Source organism: Crinia signifera, chromosome 3, assembly GCF_055691185.1.
Source record: "Crinia signifera chromosome 3, ASM5569118v1, whole genome shotgun sequence".
Taxonomy (NCBI): domain Eukaryota; kingdom Metazoa; phylum Chordata; class Amphibia; order Anura; family Myobatrachidae; genus Crinia; species Crinia signifera.
In genome coordinates this window covers 142,242,782-142,263,138 of record NC_139219.1, presented here as the reverse complement: position 1 = coordinate 142,263,138, position 20,357 = coordinate 142,242,782, and the positions used below count along the sequence as shown (strand labels likewise).

The 20,357-nt window shown below is 49.3% G+C and overlaps 1 long non-coding RNA gene across 1 annotated transcript in view; it reads left to right on the top strand.

Moving 5' to 3' along the window:
- The first annotated feature begins 429 nt into the window (after window positions 1-429).
- Window positions 430-20,357, top strand: part of LOC146062589 (uncharacterized) — a 53,448-nt gene continuing 33,520 nt past the window's right edge. The window contains exon 1 of the long non-coding RNA XR_014471412.1: window positions 430-1,127. This is a non-coding gene — a long non-coding RNA (uncharacterized LOC146062589). The remainder of the gene's footprint in view (window positions 1,128-20,357) is intronic.

Here is a 20,357-nt window from a genome sequence, read left to right as displayed (position 1 = left end):
GGACAAGTCGGCCTAATGTATGGGGGCCTTTAATCTTGACTCTGAAGAGGAAGAAGGAGAATGTCCTGAGGATATGTTTTGGAAACATAAGAGTATTGAGACCTCTACCCCTGGGGTAGAGGATTTGATATTGGCTGTAAAACAAGCATTGAGTCTTGCTGATAGAGATAGTGGATAGAGAGCAGCAAGAAGGTGTTTTTAGGAAGCAGCGCAGAGATGCAGTGACTTTTCCCTCTGATGAGGGCATGAAGGAGCTTTTGGGGGAAAACACCTGATAAAAGGTTGACGATGCCTAAACGGTTTGCAAATTTGTGTCCCATGTCAGAGGAATATGTGAAACTGGGAAAAGGTCCCGTTGGCTAGGTTGTCCAAAGCCATGGCGCTGCCTTTTCAGAGGGGTGCTGCTTTCAAAGAACCCATTGAGAAAAAGATTAAAGGTTGCCTTAAAGCCACTTTTGAAGGGTTAGGGTTTACTATACGCCCGGTTATTGCATTGGCTTGGGTCTCCAAGGCCATGAGAGTATGGGCCGTTGTGTGCTCAGCTTCAGCCTGATACTGAGGCGTTTTCCTTAGGGGAAAAATAGAAGTGTGTGGCTGAGTATACCAGCATATATTGAAGGATTGAGTGAATGAGGGATAGTTGAGGGACATAAAAACATGCGTGTTTAGACATATGTAGATGTTATTTCATGCCCCATAACATTATAAATATTGTTTCACATGTCCACTTACAAACCCTGTTGCAGAGATCCCATCACATGACCTTAATTAATCAGCAAAAGGTATATTGAATAGCATATTGGGAATTATGTTGCGCCACACTGCCATCTTGTGGCCGCTCTAATACAAGCTCAGGGAAAGTGCACTTTGACGTTTATAAAAGATATTTTAATAAGTGTTGTTTTGTCACATATTCACATGTATATCAGTACTGTATATTACTGTATATTCTTATTGAAAAGCACTATGCACTTTAATAACTGTTTCTAAAGTACTGGCATGTTGTCACTTTTCCCTAGTGTGGCCTCCTCCGCTGCCAGGACGGACAGGTCACTTCCGGGAGATCCCGGAAGTTGTCATCAGGAGTCCCAGACGGAGGAGGACGCTGCACGGCGGGTCCCCTATATGTAAGTCCATTTTTTCTTTACACTTTGTTGTTGCACTTGTCAATTCTTCTGGTCCTGACGAAGGGTAAATGCCCGAAACGGCGTAGACCGTTTAGAAGAACAATAAACTTCACATTTTGATTCACAAGTCCCGGAGTGACGCCTTCGTTTTTTGAGGTTATATATATATATATATATATATATATATATAGGAGCCAACCTAGTACCTGGAGAGGTCCTTATGGAAGCAAGAGGCGGCACTCAGTGGTCTTTTTTTCAGCAAATTATGTTGGGGAACCGAATCTTTTACAATTACTTCATAATTATCACTAACATCAAGATTCACGCTGTAATGCTTTAAATACATACACTGTGGCCAAATTATTATGACCACCCCCTCAATACAATGTTGGACCACCCTTAGGCTCTTAATACTGCATGGATTCTTCTTGGTATGGACTGAGAGGAATTTGAGACCATATCCAATGAACTGCACTTTCCAATTCCTTAAGATTTGATAGCACTAGATCCAGCTGCCCAATGGCACGTTCGATCTCATCCCACAGATTATCAATTGGAATGAGATCTGGTGATTGTGCAGGCCAACTAAGCAAGGTAAAGTCTGTCATGCTCTTCGAAACTGCAAATAATGCCAGCTTTATGGCAGGGAACATTGTCCTGCTGGATGTATCCATTCCTGGCAGGGTACACCATTAACATAACAGGATGTACTTGATCGGTGATAACAATCAAATACCCTTGGCCATTCAGACATTGTTTGACAGGAATGAAAGGACCCATACAAAAGAAAACATCCCCCAAACCATAATATTGCCTCCACCAGCTTGAAGTGTTGTGGCAATGCAGTTGGGGTCCATGCTTTTGTGCTGTTTTCTCCATATTTGCACCCTGCCATCTGCATGATGTAATTGAAAACACAATTCATCGGACCACATGACCCTTTTCCAGTCATCTACTGTCCAATCCTTGTGCTCCTTTGCGAACTGGAGATATCTGCTCTTGTTCAAGGCAGATAGTAGAGGCTTTCAAACAGGTCATCGGCTTCCATAGCCTATACAGTGTAATGTGCGTCGAACAGTTTGTTCAGAGACCTTCATAGTTGCTCTTTGATTAAGATTCCCAGCTATTTGAAGTACTGTTGCTCTTTTGTTGGACTGGACACCTCTGGCAAATCTCCGTTCAGATCAAGCATTCAATAGCCGGTGACGACCCCAAGCCTGACGTTGAGACCCGGTTTTCTGCTTGGTAGTCCACTCTGTAAACATTGATAACTGCTGCTCTCGAACACTTCACAAGTGCAGCCATTTTGCTGATACTGGTTCCAACAGTTCGAGCACCTATAATCATCCCGCGTTCAAACTCCGTTATAACCAAGTTTTTTGCCCATTTTTTCACAAGCAACACAGTGAAATTGATGCATCACTTGTCTTGCACTCCCTTTTATAGCTCTCTCACCCTCTAGTGGCAACAACGTGAAGTTATGGCCGATCTGCATACAAGTGTCAAGTGGTCATAATCATTTTGCCACTCATACAGTGTATAACAGGGTTTAAACACTCAAAGAGCATTACTTAGCACTTTTATTTTAGCTAACTCTGCTGGTAAGGATTCCCTTCAGCAACCACATGCCCGCAGAGCTCTGGTCCCGCTCTGCATAAGCTTAGCCCTTAGTGATATCCAGGCTTCACAGCACAGATGGTTTAATCAGAATCACTCAGATAGGCAGGGCCGGCGCCACCACTAGGCAAGGTTAGGCATTTGCCTAGGGCGCCGGCCACTGGGGGGCGGTAGTGAGCTGCAGCCGGGGAGAAGCAGCAGCAGCAGCCAGCAGGAAGCTATGCTGTTGACGCTACCGCAGAGGAGAGCCCAGAGAAGCTGCCATGCCTGCAGAGGAAACAAGCAAGCAGCTATTTGTGAGTAACCCCGCCAGAGCCCGCCCGCATACTAGCCAGCTGCTGCGCTGACAGACAGTTCCGAATCCCCAGTTATCAGGCCTGCCTGCTACAGCGGGAAACTTCGTAGCCCCTGTCAGTCAGTCAGCTGCCTGTCAGCGTTGATCCCCTGCCCGCCTCCCCACCCTGGATGGTCTGGACCGGACATCGACACACATGATGATGCGGGCGGCAGAGCAATGTACTGACTTTGGCGGGTGGAGGAGCCGCCGCCGCCCGACCGCCCAGCTACATAGTGAGTGTGTTTCACTAAGTAGCTGGGCTGGCGGGCGCTCCTCCACCCGCCGGAGTCAGTACATTGCTCTGCCGCCCGCTCGTGTGTGTCGGTGTCTGGTCCAGACCGTCCAGGGTGGGGAGGCGGGCAGGGGATTAAGTAACGCTGACAGGCAGTTGACTGACTGACAGGGGTGACAAAGTTTCCCGCTGTAGCAGGCAGGCCTGATAACTGGGGATTCAGAACTGTCTGTCAGCGCAGCGGCTAGCTGGTACACGGGCAAGCAGTCCCCTGCACCCTCGGTAGTTTCATTACTTTATTAATTATAGAGCCTGGTGGGGGTAGCGTCTACGCGCCAGGCAAGGAGAGACAGCGTGCGGAAGGAGCCGTGCCGGAGGGGGGGGGGGGGGGTGACGTCACCGTGTAGTTCTCCTGAACAGGAAGAGTGATGCGCAGTGCGCGGGCCGGCGCTACCAGCGCGCTCTCCCTGCTTTTGCTAACCTGCAGCTGCTGCCAGGTGAAGCTGTGCCTGACCAGCTATAAGGCAGTCAGCAGCGCCAGAACGGGGTTAGTGATGCAAGGCTCCTCACTCCTCCCCCCGCTCCCCTGTATCAGGTACCGTACTCTGGCTTCCTCCATCCTCTCTCCTCCCCAGCATCCAGGGTCCCCCTCACCCCGCTCGGCCGGTATCAGGTCCTCCGTCCTCTCACCTCCCTCTACCCGGGCACTCAGGCTCACCGTGATATCTAGGCTGTATGCCCCCATGCATGGGGAACTTGGGCCTCCCAGAAACAGGCTTCGGCCGGCGGCTCTGTTCCCGTTGCCAGTAGCAACTGCCACTGTATACTCCCTTTACAGCAGCTAGTGCTGTATTTATGTCCATCTACTGTACACTTATATATTTATATATATATATATCTATATATATCAACTGTGTGTGTGTATGTGTATATATATATATATATATATATATATATATATCAGTGCTCGAAGTGGGCCGCTATACGCCGGTATGACATACCGGCACTTCCTTCAAGCACTGCTTTTTTTTTTTTATTCCAGCAGGCAGCCAGCGTTAGGTGGTTGCTAAGCAACCATCTCACCAAAGAGGAGCATCCGGTAGCCATGGTGGGACACGCAGGAGGCGCATGATTGGTGCCGTGAAGTGCAGCTGACCCCTTGTTGATGGACAGGCGGAGGAGATCTGACTTGAGGTGGGCAGTGGGCGTGGAGAAAGCCGACGGGGAGGAAGTGAGGCTGGCCGCGTGGAGCCGGGAAGGAGAGCGCGGAGAGAGAGAGGGGCCTGGCAGCGGCGAGGTGTGTGCCGCAAAGGGAGTCCCAAAAAGCGCAGGGAGAGACAGCCGGTGGAAGCACAGCGGGCGGCAGGAACCAAACCCCCCCTTCATCCAGCCAGTGGCAGCAAGGACCCGGGGAGGCCACTGAGTGCAGCAACGCTGAGGCGCCCGCACTAGTGTGCCCCCGGAGAGGACCAGACAGACGGCCCACGTGGGAAGGCAGCAGTTGTCACAGCAGGGAACAGCAGCCAGCCGCAGGATCCGCAGTAGGAGCACGCGACGGGCAGGAGCCTGCAACATGATCCAGCTTACAGGTACACTGCTCACCAGGCCAACCCTCACTGCTCACAGGCCTGTACACTGCTGCTCACCAGGCCTCACTGCTGTACACTGCTCACCAGGCCTATACCCTCATTGCCAGATCCCACTCGGGCGCACACTCCCTATCAAAGGTGCAGATACTTGGCCCCTGCGCTGAGAGAGAGAGCAGCCTCCCCAGTTACCCACTATTTCTCCTCTCCAGTCTCTGACTATTCCTCCTCTCTCCCATCTCCGACTATTCCTCCTCTCTCCCGTCTCCCACTATTCTTCCTCTTTTCTGTCTCCCACTATTCCTCCTCTCCCGTCTCCCACTATCCCTCCTATCCTGTCTCCCACTATTCCTCCTCTCCAGTCTCCTGCTATTCCTACTCTCTCCTGCTCTCTCGTCTCCCATTACTCCTCCTCTCTTGTCTCCCACTATTCCTCCTCTCTCCCATCTCCCACTATTCCTCCTCCTCTCCCATCTCCCATTATTCCTCCTCCCATTTCCCATTATTCCTCCTCCTCTCCCATCTCCTGCTATTCCTACTCTCTCCTGCTCTCGTGTCTCCCAGTATTCTTCCTCTCTCCTGTCTCCCACTATCCCTCCTCTCCAGTCTCCCACTATCCCTCCTCTCCAGTCTCCCACTATCCCTCCTCTCCAGTCTCCCGCTATCCCTCCTCTCCAGTCTCCCGCTATCCCTCCTCTCCAGTCTCCTGCTATTCCTCCTCTCTCGTCTCCCATTATTCCTCTTCTCCTATCTCCCACTATTCCTGCTCTCCCGACTCCCTCTATTCCTCCTCTACCATCTCCCTCTATTCCTCCTCCTCTCCCTTCTCTCGCTATTCCTACTCTCTTTCCCTCACATAATTTCCCCACTCCAGCTCACTCCCCACAATCCACAACCCCCTCCTCCATAGAGCTTCTGCAAATTTTCTCTCCCCTCACAGTTCAAAACCCCTCAACCATATCTATGGCACAACCTTCCTCCCTGTAATTGCCAGTGTGTATGCACCTTTAGGGAAGGGTTGGCAGATTATTGTCAGGTAATATATCCCCCCTTTTGTGTGACCACACCCCTTTTGTGAGACCACGCCCCCTTTTGTGAGACCACGCCCCCTTTTGTGAGACCACACCCCCTTTTCTGGGGCGTGCGACATGAGCATACTTAACTTTTCATACCCCCAATGTGTAATAGACATTATGGTGTCTGGTATAATGTTTAATAATCATTATGGTATGCAGCATAATATGTTAAGGGCATCGCAATGGCGGCATAATGTGTGATGGGCATTACAGTGTGTTACATAATGTGTAATGGGCATTTCAAGGGGGGCCCCATTATAAATTTTGCTATGGGGCCCACAAAGTTCTAGTTACGCCTCTGGTGTGTCTGCATCATATATGGTGGCAGTCATTTACAAGGTGGTTTTGTTCATTCTGACTGTGTTATCAGGATTTGAGTCTAGGGTAATGTGTTTTTTTTTTTGGGGGGGGGGGGGGGCGGTGTCCTGCAGGTTTGCCTAGGGCACCTAGATGCCTTGCACCGGCCCTGCAGATAGGTACTTATGTATTATCTGGGCTCCCATGTTAAATACACCCCATTTTTTCATACCCCTACTATCCAACTACGCATGGAGTTGATTTTATATAGTGTGGCGAGCGCAGCGAGCCACCGTGCCCGAAGCGTGGCGAGCCCCGCGAGGGGACGAGGTCTCATAAGAAAAACGGGAGCCCAGATATTACATAAGTACCCTCGGATACTAATGATAATGTAAATAATGGATCCTTGAGTCAGACGATGGTAAGGTGTATTTATTCAATATAAGCGCTTAGAGATATCTGATTCAATATCTGGCTTTAATCCAGTATTCAGTCTCTTTTATACAATAAGAGAAGCTGAGTAATCTAATAATTAATATTTAACAAACAAGGCGTACATATTTAATGATACAGGCGTTTGTAGGGGTCTATCATCATAAATCATTATCTATTTCCACATGTTGATAAATTATTGGTCCTCAGGGATAACAGAGATATAGGGTGACATTTAATAGAATGAGAGTTTTTCGCACTTTTTAAAATGGCACCATATCGCCGCAAATCGCACTTTTTTTTCTGCAGTTTTCATGTGTAAATCGCATATTTAATGGAATGCGCATAAGCGGATAAAAAGTGCGATATGGTGAGATTTGAGGCGATTTTAAGTCATGGAAATGTGCGCATTTTCTGTCATGAAAATGTGCACATTTCAAAAGTTGGGATTTCTGGTTAAAAAACAAAAACGGCATGAGGTCCCCCCTCCTGAGCATAACCAGCCCCAGGCTTAAAGAGCCAGTCCTGGTTTCATAAAAGTCCAACCGGCCAAAGCATTCATCCCCCCTGACCGGTCAACATGGGCAGGGGTCCTGGGGGAGTGGGGACCCCCCAAAGAAGGGGTCCCCCCTCCAGAACTTACCTGCCCATGCTGAAGCCCGGGGCTGTCCTCGATGCCCCTGGGCAATGGCAGGGTCGCCGAGAGGGAGGGGGAGCGGGTAAAGTTTACCTGGGCCCGGACGCAATTTTTTTTAATGTATTTGGCTTTTTTTTTTTTTTTTGCCGGGCGCCGGGTCTGTCAGGTCATCCGGGCGAGTTGTCGGCGGGGGGTGTGTGAGGAGGGGCTGGGCAGCTCTCTGAACACTGCTGCTGGTTCCCTCCTCTCCCCTCCACTGCGGCGCCACTGCCGGTCTGGTGTCTCCTCCCACTGAATCTGCGGCAGGGTCAGCTCAATGCGCGCACCTTTGGAGCTGCCGTCAGCTGCTGGGAGCCGATGCCGTACTAGGGCAGTGCTGGGACCAAGAAGCAGGGGGAGGGATCTGACTGCCAGGAGCCGCAGCAGCAGTGTGCGGGGACAGGGGAACGAACTCGATGAAAGTGCCTCTGCCAGAAGGTAGCCACAGTCATCCAGCAATAAAATGTAGATGGCAGCCAGGAGAGGCAGAGCCAAGACCTGCTGCCGGGGAACAGATCCCTGCATCACGCTGTCAGTGTAAAGATCATGCAGCGGGGGATATGATGCAAGGTTAGTGCTCCAATCCCAGTGTCTGTCCCTTCTCTAGCTGTCCATATCACTGCCCCCATACATAGAACCCATCCTGCCAGTTACACAGTGATCCACTCCTCCTAATTCAGTCAAGTGTTCCCTCCTCCCACCACTTACTGTTCCCTTCTATTCCTCCCCAGTGGCCACTATTCACAGTGATCCCCATCCAGCTCAGTGTTCCCCACCATCTCACCGACTCTCCCAACCGTGTCTCTTTTCTTCCCTCTCCCAACTGACCCACGTCCCTCTTCTAAATGACCCTCATTACCCCCTCAGCTACTCCAGTCATAATGTGCCCCCTCATTCAGCCCAGTGTACCCCCACCATCAACTCTGTCCCCTTCCCATCCATCCCAGGGCCACTGAAATATATTACCCACTGTCTCTCTGTCTCACTCTCTCCTGTCACCCTCTTCCCCACTGCATCTACCTATTACCCACTGCCTGCCCGTCACCCATTCCCTGGCATCACCTGCTGCTTCTACTTTGCACGCTCTTGCAAGGCAATGCCCAATTTTTCAAGAGCGTGCGTTCACATGGGTGGGGGTGCGGTTCAGGAGCTGGCCCTCCTCCTTCCTGCTCCTGCCACAGCCCCACCAGGTGGCCTGGCTCCTGCATGCTGCGGCTGAATCCCTGGACCCCGTCTGATGTTGGCTCTCCTGCCTCCTCCCGCCGCTGCTGCTGCATCAGAAGGCCTGGGAGTAAGTGTTTAGGCCAACAAATGGCCACTGCACTCTCTCTGTCCCATTGCTGTCACTCTCCCCATCGGACCGCTGTTAATAATCACTGTCCTTTCATTCCTGCTGTCACTGCCCCCGTGTCCCCGCATCCTCGCTCTCTGTGTCCCTGTTGTTCCTGTCCCAGCTATTACTCTCCCTGCCGTCACTCTCCTTGTCCCTGTGTTCCCGCTGTCACTGACTCCTTAATTCTGCTGTCACTGCCCCTGCGTCACTGCTGTCAATGTCCCCATGTCTACATTGTCACTGTCTCAGCTGTCACTCTCCCCGCCTCCCTGCTGTCACTCTACTTGCCCCTGTGTTCCCGCTGTCACTGTCCCCTCATTCCCGCTGTAAGTGTCCCCACGTCCTCGCTGTCACTCTCGCCGCCTCCCCGCTGTCACTCATTTTCCCTGTGTCGCCGATATCTTGAATTTTGGCTCATGCTGTGTGACATAACGTGAGTTTTGGCTCATGCTGTGTGTCATAACGTGATTTTTGGCTCATGCTGTGTGTCATAACGTGATTTTTGGCTCATGCTGTGTGGCATAACGTGATTTTTGGATCATGCTGTGTGGCATAACGTGATTTTTGGATCATGCTGTGTGGCATAACGTGATTTTTGGCTCATGCTGTGTGGTATAACCTGAATTTTGGCTCATGCTTTGTGGCATAACCTGAATTTTAGCTCATGTTGTGTGGCATAACTTTAATTTTTGCTCATGTTGTGTGGTATAACGTGAATTTTAGCTTATGATGTATGGCATAACGTGAATTCTGGCTCATTCTATGTGGCATAACGTACATTTTGGATCATTCCATGTGGCATATTGTTAATTTTGCTTCATACTGTGTGGCATAATGTGACTTTTTATGCATTCTGGGGTCAACTATTGTGTTGTATAATGTGAATAAAAGATATATAGTGTGGAATACTGCAGCTAAGGACATGCCCCTTTTGAGTGGCAACACCCTCTTTTGCGGAGCTACAAACTTCACTTTACCATACCATCATTTAAAATTTTCCCCTCCAACCACTGTGTGTATGTATTTAAAATTTATAAAATTTGCTATATTCTCATATGCTAAACATGCCCCTAATGTGCTGTGGTCACACCCCCTTCCAGGGGCGCCCGGGAAGTTGTTGTACCGGGGCCAAGGATTTCTCTTGGCGGTGGGCATCGAGCTGATAAATGGTGTAAAAAAATAGATGAAAAACTATTATCTTATACCATGGAACTATGAGTCCCAGCAAGCCTCCCCCGCATGCTTGGACTTGGAGAACCACAAGTCCCAGCATGCGGGGCATTAAAGGGCCCGCTGGCACTTGTAGTTCCACAGTAAAATAAATAGTTAAATAAACACACTGACACCCATTTAAAATAAAACTTGAGCCAGTCGGTAGGTTCCTGGGTCCGGTCCGGGGGCTTGGCTCTGGGGCTGGTCCGGGGCTCCAGGGCTGAAGAGTCCGGGGTCCTGGATCCCAGGAAATCCATGGGGGACCTGTGGAAGGAAATCCTACTCACCCAGGTCCTCTGGCAAACATCCCGACATCTTCTCCATCGGTACACAATTGGAATGATAGACGCAGAGATGTTTCATCTTCCACGCCTCTCATCCAAATGATTCTATTGGCCGCGAAAGTCGCCTCCTGATTGGCCGCTAGGCGGGCAATAGAATCATTTGGATGAGAGGCACGGAAGATGAAACATCTCTGCGCCTATCATTCCAATTGTGTACCAGCGGCGGAGACGGAGAAGATGGAGAAAATGTCGGGATGTTCGCCAGAGGACCTGAATGAGTAGGATTTCCTTCCACAGGTCCCCCATGGATGTGGTTCTCTAAGTCCCAGCATGCGGGGGAGGCTTGCTGGGACTCATAGTTCCACGGTATAAGATAATCATTTTTCATCTATTTTTTTTACACCATTTATCAGCTCGAAGCCCACCGCCCTGGGGCATCGAGGACAGCCCCGGGCTTCAGCATGGGTAGGTAAGTTCTGGAGGGGGGGACCCCTTCTTTGGGGGGGGACCCCTTCTTTGAGGGGGGGGGGTCCCCACTCCCCCAGGATCCAGAGGCATAACTAGAACTTTGTGTCAAATTTCTAATGGGGCCCCCCCGGCAATGCCCATTACGCATTATGCGACACACTGTATGCCCCTTACAGAATATGGTACACACCACATTTCCCTTACACATTATGCAACACACCGCAATGCCACTTACACATTATGCAACACACTGTAATACCCTTACACCATCTGTGACACCCGGCAAGGCCCTATACACAAAATGTGACACACCGCAATACCCTTACACCATATGCGACACACTGTAATACCCTTACACATTATGTGACACACGCAAGGCCCATTACAAACTATGCCAATAGTCACAGCCTGATATGATAAACACATTAAGAAAAAAAAACACAGAAACTCAGATCAACATATAAAACAAAAAAAAGTAGATAAATAATTTTAAAATGGTGGTGCTACAACATGTTTATCTCACCACCAGCAGCAGCAGCCAGCCGGACTTCACCCATACTTTCTGTCGAGGCCACTCAGTGAGCTGTCAGCATGGGCCAGTCTGCCATGCAGGATGAGGGGCGGGCATCCTGCGCATAACTCCTCTCCATGTACGGGCTTCACATGGTGACAGTACCCCAACCCCCTTGCGGCTCCTTCTGCGGTCACTCAGTGGCGCACAGCGACAACCTCACCAACCTCCTTCCGCATGCTGCTGCCTCTCGCCTGACTACTACTGCCGACACTGCACGGCGCTACCCACGCCAGTCTCCTTCCTCATTGTACAAGCCCCAACTGGCTTCTTACTTGCCGTAGTGGAGGCGCGCTGAAGCAGGCGGCCACGGCAGCTTTAGTAGTAGTTTAACTACCGAGGGTGCAGGGGACTGCTTGCTGTCCACGGGCCCCCCCACCGCCGGGCCCCATAGCAGCTGCACCCCCCTGCACCCTCTGTAGTTCCGCCACTGCCAGGATCCCTGCCCATGCTGACCGGTCAGGGGGATGAATGCTTTGGCCGGGGGGACTTGTATAAAAAGTCTCCCCCCGGCATTACCCTGCTAGCTGGTTGGGCCCGGTGATGGTTCTTGAAATACAGGGGACCCCTAGTTATTGTGTCCCCCGTATTTTGGGAACCAGGACCGGCCCTTGAGCCTGGTGCTGGTTTTATAAAATCAAGGGGAACCCTATTTGTTTTGCCTGTGATTTTATTAAACCAGGACCGGCTCTTTGAGCCCGGGGCTGGTTATGCTCAGGAGGGGGGGCCTCACGCCGTTTTTTTTTTTTTTTTACTCTATTTTTACACCAGAAACATGCACAGATGACAATGATCTGTGCATGTCTCTGACCAATCCGCACATCAGACCCTAGTCTGAAAAAAGTGCAAATTATATCGACCAAAAATATGCGATTTCCGTTTGCGCATGCTATTATATAAGTGATTTGTATACTTTTCTGTGCGAAAAAATCTGGATGCGATTTAAGTGTGATTTTTTAACGCACTTTTAGAAAGTGCCATTGTGCACCCTATTAAATGTGCAATTTCGCCAAAAAATTAGAAAAAATTAGAAATCCCCATTTTTATGCGCAAATATAGCAAAAAAACAGAAATCGACTCCTATTAAATGTCACCCAACATCTTTCTGGCTGTAGTGACAGCTGTTTGTCCAGAAGATGGCGAACAGTACCATACTTGACAACTCTGTAAAATCTGCTGGTCAAATTGGTTAATATGATGGTCACCCGCTTTCTGTTGTTCATAGTCCATGAAAAAGGGATTTTTGTAAGAACTTACCGTTCGAATCCCTTTCTCTGATATGGTCCTGGTGACACAGCTCAACATTGGGATGTAGGAGGGTCCGTAGGAGCCAGGCACCTATCCTAAAGCTTTTGGAGGGTAGACTCCTCCCTTCTGCATCCCAGACTCCTCAGTTCAATCTTTCAAAGCCACTGGAATACATTAACTCAGTACAAACGCCTGCACATATTATATGCACAATTTAAAAAAAAAATAATAACTTTTCAACCATACAGACGGCGCCGGCCTTATGCTTGCTGGCGCATCGCCAGCAGCATGCTGCTGGCGATGCGCCAGCAACACGGCGCGCCATCTGACTGAGACGCGCGTGCGTCCCCCACGCACGCGCGTCTCAGTATCCGGGCGGCCGGCCGGCGAGGCGGAAGCAATACTGTCCGCCTCCCGCTCGAGGGGGGCTGGGGGGACCCGAGGAGGCTGTGGGGGGGTGCGGGCGCCCGGTGTGGGCACCGGGCGACCGTCGGAAGGGGACGGCAGCACCGTCGGAAGGGGACGCGCGCGCACCTCGTGCGCGCGCGTCCCCTTCCGACACACAGATGGCGCGGGAGCAGGGAATGGCGATGGCGTCGCCATCGCCATCCCCTGCAAAGATGAGCCCGGCCCCATCTGTATATAACATGAAACATCATGAACACTGGCATACTTACTGAGCGTAAGGGAGGAATCGCTGTGTCACCAGGACCATATCAGAGAAAGGGATTCGAACGGTAAGTTCTTACAAAAATCCCTTTTTCTCTTTCAATGGTCCTGGTGACACAGCTCAACATTGGGATGTTCCAGAGCCGGTCCTTTGGGTGGGTACGCTCAGGTCTGCAGCTCTCATCACTGCTCGCCCGAATGATGCGTCCTCCGATGCAAACTCATGGAACCTATAGAATTTGGCAAAAGTGTGATCAGATGATCAAGTGGCAGCCCTGCAAACCTGCTCAGCTGTGACCCCATGTCGAACCGCCCAAGAGGTGTCGACCGACCTGGTGGTATGCGCATTAATCCTGGCCGGGACAGGCCTACCAACCTTAGTATATGCAAAGGCGATGACGGATCGCAACCACCTAGCAATGGTCTGCTTAGAGGCAGGCCAACCAATCTTGTGCACATCATACAAGACTAGCAAAGTGTCAGTCTTCCTGACACCCTTCACCCTGTCCACATAAATGCGCAAGGCGCGCACAACATCCAAATTCCTCAATTTGTCCCTTTTTCTTGAACCCTCTGGGGGTTGGAACACAGGCAGGACTATCTCCTGATTTAGATGAAAAGCAGAGACTACTTTTGGTAAAAATTGGGGTACTGTTCGAAGAACAGCCCTGTCATCATGAAATATAAGGAAAGGAGACTTGCATGACAATGCTCCCAACTCTGATACTCTCTTTGCTGACGCAACCGCCAACAAAAATACAAGCTTCCATGTAAGGAACTTAAGGTCAGCCGACCTCAATGGCTCAAAAGGCGCCTTTTGAAGACACTCCAGTACCAGCGATAAATCCCATGGAGCCACTGCTTGCTTGTAGGGGGGTTTTAATCGAGAAACCCCTTGCAGGAAGGTTTGCACCTCCGGTAACAATGCTATCCTTTTCTGGAAATAAATTGACAAGGCCGAAATCTGTACCTTGAGTGACTGAAGGCTTAACCCAGATGAGAAGCCATCCTGCAAAAACTCCATTAATTTAGACAATCGAAATCGCGATGTGTGCGATTTCTGCCTTTCACACCACCTAATATAGGTCTTCCAGACCCTATAATAGTTTGCAGAAGACACTGACTTCCTAGCTTTCACCATGGTGTTAACCACAGCCTCCGAGAACCCCTTGTTCTTCAAGATGGCGGTCTCAACAGCCAAGCCGTCAAATTTAGCAGAGCTGAATCCAGGTGTAAGAACGGCCCTTGGTTTAACAGGTCTGACCTCAGAGGTAGACGCCACGAGTCCACAGACAATCTCTGAAGCCTTGAGTACCAGGACCTCCTTGGCCAATCTGGGGCCACTAGAATCACCGGAATTTATTGGGACTGGACTCTTTTCAATACTCTCGCCAGCATTGGAAACGGCGGGAAGACATAAAGCAGATTCCCCTCCCAGGGGATAGTCATTGCATCCACTGCTTCGGCTTGTGGATCTCTCGTCCTGGCATAGAACCTGGGCACCTGATGATTGAACCTTGATGCCATCAAGTCCACATCCGGAGTCCCCCACTTCAATGTAAGTTGAAGAAATACCTGTGGGTTCAGGTTTCCCCTTCCAGCAGCTCCTTCCAGCTCAGGAAATCGGCCTCGATATTCTCCACCCCTGGGATGAATATCGCTGACAACACTGGAACATTCAGCTCCGCCCACAGAAAAATCCGGGAAACCTCCCACATGGCCAGCTTGCTGCGTGTGCCTCCCTGGTGATTCAGGTATGCCACAGTCGTGGTGTTGTCGGTCTGAATCCTCAAAGGAAGGCCCTGCAATCTTTCTCCTGCCAGAGATATCACCTTCCACACAGCCCGCAGTTCCAGGATGTTGAGCGGCAAGGTAGACTCCTCCGAGGTCCATAAGCCCTGAAGGCGAAGGTCCAAAACCACCGCCCCCCAGCCCCTGAGACTGGCGTTGGTAGTCACTACCAGCCAGTCCCAGTACTGCAGAGACCGACCCCACTGAAGGGAATCCACCTCCATCCACCAATGCAGGGAAGACCGTGTTTCTGGAGACAACACTATGTGCTCTGACTTCATGGTCTGAGTATTCCCTGACCAAGATGTCAGGATGTTCCACTGGAACACTCGAGAGTGGAACCTGGCGAACTGTAGCGTCTCGAAAGTCGCCACCATTTTTCCCAACAGTTTGAGACACCTCCAAACCGATGGGCTCTGAGACCCCAGGATCTCCCGCACCAAGGAGGCCAGGTCCCTGGCCTTTGTCTCTGGTAGGAATACCCGATGTAGATGGGTATCCAGGACAACTCCCAGGAACTGGAGTCTCTGTGACGGCACCAACTGAGACTTTTGTAAATTTAAAAGCCAACCATGAGCCTGCAAAAAACTGATGGCTTCTGCCAAGTGACTCTGCAACTTCTCCGCCGACACTGCTTTGAACAGCAGGTCGTCTAAATACGGAATCACCGTGATCCCTTTCAGGCGGAGAACAGCCACCATTACAGACATAATTTTGGTGAATACCCTTGGCGCAGTGGCCAGACCGAAGGGCAACGCCTGAAATTGCAAATGCAGGTCTCCTATCGCAAACCTCAAGAGAGCCTGATGCTCCGGATGGATAGGGACGTGAAGATATGCGTCCTGTACATCCATGGACTCCAAAAATTCTCCCTGGTCCAAGCTTAGCAGCACAGAACGTAGAGATTCCATCTTGAAATGGTCTACCCACAGATGGAGATTCAAAGACTTTAAATTTAAGATTTGGTCTGAAAGACCCGTCTGGCTTGGGCACCAAAAACAGTGTGGAATAAAAGACTTTCTTCCACTCCACTCGAGGGAACGGGATCACCACACCCTTCTCTAAGAGAGATAGAGCCGCCCCCAAAAGAGCAGCCCAGAGCCTAGACTCCTTTGGCCGTGGTGTAGGAATGAATCTTCTCGGAGGAAGACCCTTGAAGGGAATTCTGTAACCCTGGGATATAGGGCCTTATTCTAGTTCACTCTTTCTGACAAAATCCTTCTTAGATGGACAAAACCATGTGCACTGCAGGTGGGGCAGATGTTACTTGTGCAGAGAGAGTTAGATTTGGGTGGAATTTTACTTCAAAGTGAGATCTATATTGCAGTGTAAAAATAAAGCAGCCAGTATTTACCCTGTACAGAAACAAAATAACTCCCCTAAATCTAATTCTCTCTGCACATTTTACATCTGCCCCCCCTGCAGTGCAGCATGGTTTTGTCCATCTAAGAAGGATTTTGGCAGAAAGAGTGAACTAGAATAAGGCCCATAATGTCTAACACCCAAGGATCCCAGCCCAACAATGCCCAAGCGTCCCTGAACCATCTCAGACGCCCCCCCACTTTGACCACCGTCGGGATAATTCCCCAGTAGTCATGCTGATGGCTTGTCCTTACCTTTGATGCTTGGTTTCTTATTAAAGAAACCAAATTTTGACTTAGGGGCCTTGCCCCTGGAGGACTGAAACTTTCCCCTAAAGGACTGTCCACGAAAGGACGCACCCCCTCTAGGGGAGCGCAGAAAGGATGGCCTAAAAGCAGAAAACCTAGAGGCCTATTTAGCTGCAGGAGCTGGCAGGAAAGTACTTTTGCCTCCCGTGGCCTGCTTAATAAGCTCTTCCAGCTCTGAACCAAACAACAGCTTTCCCGTAAAAGCTAAAGCCTCTAAGGCCTTTTTTGATTCATTATCCGCTTCCCAGGCTTTAAGCCAAAGCACTCTCCTGGCATTGACGGACACTGTGGAAACTCTGGAAGCCATTTTGAGAGCTTCCTCCTCAGCCTCAAGCACATACTCTGCAGCCGCTTTGAGCTTCTCAGCCAGCAATAAAACACATGGATCCGCATGTTAAATTGTACATAAGTCATTGGCCCACACAATCATGGCCTTAGAGACCCAGGCTGATGCTATAAGCGGGCGTACAGTGATGCCACCCCCCTTAAATATTGCCTTGAGGTTACCTTACAGCTTTTTGTCTACGGGGCCCTTAAAAGCTGCCCCCCCCCCCCCCCCGGACAGGTAGCACCATGGCTTTAGAAAGCCGAGCCACAGAAGCATCTACCACCGGAACTTTTTCCCAGAGGTCTGCGTGAGCCTCAGGCATGGGGTATAGACTTAAAAACCTCTTAGGCATCTGCAGCCTTTTATCGGGCGTTTTCCAAGCCCCTTCCAATAGATCCTGTAAACCTTCATCCGCAGGGAAGGTAACAGTCTCCTTACGCTGCCGTTTAAAAACACCCTTTGCAGGAGTTTTATCCTCCACAGACAAATTCAAAGCCTGCTTAACAGCAGTAATCAAGTCCTCCACCCCTGAGGCTGAGGACTCTTCAGAATCATCACCCTGATCCCAGGGGATGTCTGTGTACTCTCCCTCCTCTTCAGCAACAAGCAATGGCACTGAATAAGACCTTTTAGGGGTCCCCACAGTATCACCATCAAATTTGTCTAACAAATCATTAAACCTGCTGATCCCTTTTGCAGTATCCTGCATGACCTGTAAGAAGCTAGGATCTGCCTGGGTCAGAGGCAAGGAGCCAGAGGACTGCTGAGATGATGACATAGGTCTAGGGCAGGCATGTCCAACGTTGGCCCTCCAGATGTTGTGAAACTACACATCCCAGCATGCTTTGCCAGTTTTGCTATTAGAGAATGCTAAGACTATTGCAAAGCATGCTGGGATGTGTAGTTTCAAAACATCTGGAGGGCCAACGTTGGACATGCCTGGTCTAGGGGAATCTACCAACACATCACTCTGCCTGTCCAGCAATTGCACTAAGGCATTCACAGACCTGCCCAGGGCACTGGCCCACGCAGGCTCCGATTGCTCTACCCTCTGGGGTTCACTCCCCATGGGTCTCACAGCAGTGCAAGTAATACACAAGCCCCCCTTGGCCATCTGCTCAGGGACAAATTTCAGTGTACAAACCCTGCAAGCGCTCAATGTATTAAGGGCTCCCTCCCCCAAAGCCACAGACTGTTGCTCAGACGTGATGTTCTACAAATAACACAGTCACAGCGCACACTGTACAGGCGTTTTATACAGAGCCAATGTACTCAGTCACTTATCTGTCTGAAGGCTTCAGAAGTGGGGAAACGATGCCCAGGAAATCCAATCACTCTGCCAGGATCCCTGCTGCTGCAAAGTCCATGGCTTTTGGCGCCAACCACCCCTAGACAGCCGCTCCCATTGCCGGATCTCCAAGTTCCAGTGTCTCCCCCTCAGCTGGGGACCACTTGGAACATGCCTGTAACACACTGCTGTCCTCTCATATAGGAGCTCAGTGTGTAAGCTCCGCAGAAAATGGCCGCCGCCATCATGGAGCGCCTGTCCCCCACCTAGCATGAAGCCGGTTTCAGACCGCTCCGGAGCCCAGGCAGCTTCTTAATAGAAGCTATAAGCGCTGCACAGGGAGACCAGACAGCGTCTCCCCTGTGCACAGTGAGCTGACAGGACGCGCTTCTGTCAGCTCCTGCTGCGCTGTCAGTGTGAGGATTCAGTGAGAATCCTCACACTGTGCCTACCTAGCTAGTGTAAAAGTTATTAAAATAAAAAAACTCCTAACTAACTCTAATCCTTTGGCTGCTCCAGCAGCCCTTTAGAATAGCACCCACTCCAGTGGGCACCTAACACGAACTGAGGAGTCTGGGATGTAGAAGGGAGGAGCCTACCCTCCAAAAGCTTTAGGATAGGTGCCTGGCTCCTACGGACCCTCCTACATCCCAATGTTGAGCTGTGTCACCAGGACCATTGAAAGAGAAATGTCCATTACTGCTTATCTTTGAACAAATAAAGGTTACTGTTATCTATAGCATTGACCAGGTCACAGCGATCCAAATGTCAAGACATGTACGTAGGTTTTGTTTATTGTAGTCGCCTGATTCTATCCCTACTAGAAACAACACCTAAAGTCCATTTCATTTCTGATGACTATACTTTTTTTTATCTGACTGAGGCCTATCTTTGAAATGAAATAGAACGAAGCTAAATTAATATATCTTATATAGATATATTCTAATACAAATATTTTATTTCACTTTATCATTCCACCATGTGTTAATTTCCAATTAACAAACTTATCTAGGAATAAAATATTTCTAAACCTTAATTAATGGTATGTGAGAAGTGTGACAGCACAAGGAAACAGAGGATACAATACCTGACTGGATGGCAGGATATCAGGTCCCGCAATATATAGAAATGCTCATCTGTATTTCCAGTGACGTATGAAAAATTAAGAGTTAGCAACAGTGGAGAAATTCTTCAGTCTTCTAATAGACTGAGGTTCATACCTTAGTTTCTAGCCTGTAAGATGTAAAGCATAGTGTATTTTACTGATTGTGTCTTATGTTCTTTCTGCACACACCGGGGTGTATGTAGTAGGTGTAAGTATCAATACTGTGGTTGTTGAACCAAATATTTTCTTTACTTGTTTAAAGAGTGCGGGTATACATTTTAGACAACACAATATGATAAAGATAAGAAATATGAAAACCTAACCATGAGAAAGGTATCCACTTTTTTCCCTGGGTTAGCTTTTGTTGTATTTCTTGTAAGACCTTAACTTTTCTTTCAATTGGAGTAATATTAAAGCAACACATTCCTTTAAATTGTTCACACCCACTTCCTGCTTTAAGTAATAAATAAGCTATCGCCACTCCGTTTTGGAGTACCCCATCTCGCACATCGCGGAGCTCTTCATTTATCAATGATATAGCCAAACTAGTAGCATTTATTGTCTTGGCTAATCCACAAGCAATGCTATTTATCACTCTAGTGTTATATAGACTTAAACCTGGGATCCCTACTAATGATGACGCAAACGCTATATATATGGGGAGCACTTAAAAGAGATAAATCTGATCTGCAGTTTGGCCTTAATGATCTTTTGTGAAGGAAATTTTTTATTATCGTTGTTGTTATGTTTGCATGTGCGGCTATAAATTTCAGTCTTCCCACATAACAAGTACCTGTAGAATTTGCTGGAATATAAGACTAGGCCACATCTCCACTAACAAAAAATACTCCTTTTTGCATGTACATGTCCTGATAAACAGTGGTTACATTGACATATAGCACAGACTTTTTAAAATTCTTTTCAAAATGGCTTGGTTGGATACCTAATTTGTATTTCACGTTACGGTATCTGGTGGGAGTGTTTTCTATGTCTGCAGACCCTAGGTACAT